Genomic DNA, 2,592 nt, shown 5'->3' with positions numbered 1-2,592 from the left:
TTGCAATTACAGAGTGATATTCAGTTAATGGAACAACAATTATTTGGTATAAGCTGTATCAGAGACAACTGAAGATGAAAAAAACTACCATTGCCATATATAACTAATTTGTGCTGTGTACCAAAAAGAACTTGTTTGAAATTTCCATGCCAATTTACAACCCCCATACTTTACCAGGCAAGGTTAGTGGTTATTGAAAATACCACCAGGCGTGGTGGCATGCGCCTGCAATCCCAGCTACTCAGGAGGCCAAGGCGGGAGAATCACTTGAACCCGGGAGGCAGAGGATGGAGTGAGCCAAGATGGTGCCACTGCACTCCAGCCTGGGTGACAGAGGAGACTCCATCTCAAAATATAAACAGAAAAAAAATTCCACCAGGACAGGGCTATCTAAAGACACATTTCGGTAGTGTGTTAAATTATACAAAAGAAGACACCGTGTGGTTTAAAAACAAATTTTACACAGCCTTACATTTCGTTTTTTTTCTTTAAAGGGAGTGAGTTGTGTACAGGCAGGCTAAATGCTTTACAGACAAGAAAAAAAAGCTAGAACCAACTTATTAATGATCATTGTCTTCTTCATTTTCATCTCTTCATCTCCCTCTCCTCACCCTCTTCATTTTCCTCAGCTTCCTCCTCTTTTTCTTGCTTTTTTTCAGCCTTGACAAGTCCCTTTTTTGCTGCATCAGGCTTTCCTTTAGCTCAATATGCAGCAAGAGCCTTTGTGCATTTTTCCTTCAGCTTTGCAGCCTTCTTTTCCTAAGGCTGCTTGTCACCTGCAGCGGTGTCATTCCACATCTCTCCTGGTTTCTTCGCAGCGTCACCAATGGACAGGCCAGGATGTTTTGGGCAACGCTCAGAACAGAACAGAAAAAAGGCTGAAGGAGGCCTCTTGGGTGCCTCGGGATCCTTGAACTTCTTTCTTGTCTCCCCTTTAGAAGGCATATAGGTTTTCATTTCTCTTTCATTACCGGCCTTGTCCGCCTTTGCTGTATCTTCAAATTTTCCTTTCTCTTTAGCAGACATGGTCTTCCACCTCTCTGGGCACTTCTTAGAAAACTCTGAGAAGTTGACTGAAGCATCCGGATGCTTCTTCTTATGCTCCTCCTGACAAGTTTGCACAAAAAATGCGTATGATGACATTTTGCCTCTTGGCTTCTTAGGATCTCCTTTGCTCACGTTGAGTAATTTTTCCTTGGTGAGGCAGAGTCGCCCAGTTTCTGTCTGGCTCTCACTTGTCCTGGTGTTGTCTCTATCGAGAGGATGATAATTTAAAAGTTTTAAATAAGCATATCTTATCCTTCAGTTCTCTAAAGCAGGTTTTATACGAAATCTGAATCTGACTGAGAATGTTACTGTTCATTCTTTTCAAAGTTCCAAGTAGTGAAGCCACAAAAGGAATTTCTCATTTTCTTGGTATGGCTTATGCAAATAAAAACTGGTGGCTAAGACCTAAAGAACACAGTTTTAATATCTGAAATGCTGATGACTTCAGGCAGAAGCACAGATGGGTAGGGAGAGGGAGGCAAACGGAGAGATTTCTCTCCCATGATCACGTTGTCCCAAAAAGGGTCCTTGTGTACAGTTTATAAGGTCACATGTTGACACAATGATTGTTAAGACCTTGATAAAAAGAGTCGGAGGAAGCCAGTGTGGAATATTCAATGACATATCAGTGGTGAGGCCTTGAGGCATATAAAGAAGGTCATCAAAGTTTGCCATCTCTTTTATCTGCTCTTGCCCACCTCTGCCTAGATGTTACAAATGAAGGAAATATTTGTTGAGAATATATTCATCTGAATGCACTACGTGAATAACGAGAATGTTGCAATAATGTATGACGGTATATGTTGGCTCTTTCAATATTAAGGACCTCGTATTGTCCTTTACTAAGCTTAAGGCTTGTCCAAACAAGATTAAATAAATACATACAAACAGCCTCCTCCCTCCTCCAGTAAACCCAAATAAATCTGATCAGCCTGAAATGATTTCTACAATAGCTCCCACGGCTATCAGGATTTAGTCTCATTTCCTGGCAAAGCCAACCCATCCCCGCATGAACACCCCACCCTCTGCCTCCATCCTTCTCACTCCCTTACTCCCCGCTGACCCCACCACCCCACCCCCCATGTTAACTGTGAGGTCCTTGACGTGCACGCTGCCTCCTCACAACTCCAAGCCTTTCTTTCTCCTGTTCCCTTTACCTCCATGTCTGTCTACTCTCACCTGTCCTTCCACATTTAATTCTGACATCACCTCCTCCTGGAGGCTTTCCTGCACTGTCTGCTTGCTCACACCAAGACTGGTGCCTCGCCAGTGTGTGCCCATGCATGCTGTCCAGGCCTCCACCACAGGGTTCTATTGAATGGAAACCCTTTGTCTTTTCCTGTTTACTGTTTCTTATTGTTGTTATTGTTGTTGAGACAGAGTCTCGCTCTGTTGCCGAGGCTGGAGTGCAGAGGTACGATCTCAGCTCACTGTAGCCTCCACCTCCCTGGTTCAAGCAATTCTCCTGCCTCAGCCTCCCAAGTAACTGGGGTTACAGGCATGTGCCACCACACCCTGGCTAATTTTTGTATTTTCAGTAGAGAT

At 43.8% G+C, this 2,592-nt stretch overlaps 1 pseudogene; it reads right to left on the bottom strand.

The window, feature by feature from the left end:
• Window positions 1–545: 545 nt before the first annotated feature.
• On the bottom strand, window positions 546–1,240 carry LOC712177 (high mobility group protein B1 pseudogene; annotated as a pseudogene).
• Between the last annotated feature and the right edge of the window lie 1,352 nt (window positions 1,241–2,592).

The sequence above is a fragment of the Macaca mulatta genome, chromosome 4, assembly GCF_049350105.2.
Source record: "Macaca mulatta isolate MMU2019108-1 chromosome 4, T2T-MMU8v2.0, whole genome shotgun sequence".
In the NCBI taxonomy this organism is placed as follows: Eukaryota; Metazoa; Chordata; class Mammalia; order Primates; family Cercopithecidae; genus Macaca; species Macaca mulatta.
Note: the sequence above shows the minus strand (reverse complement) of the source record. Positions and strands in the feature narration are given on the sequence as shown.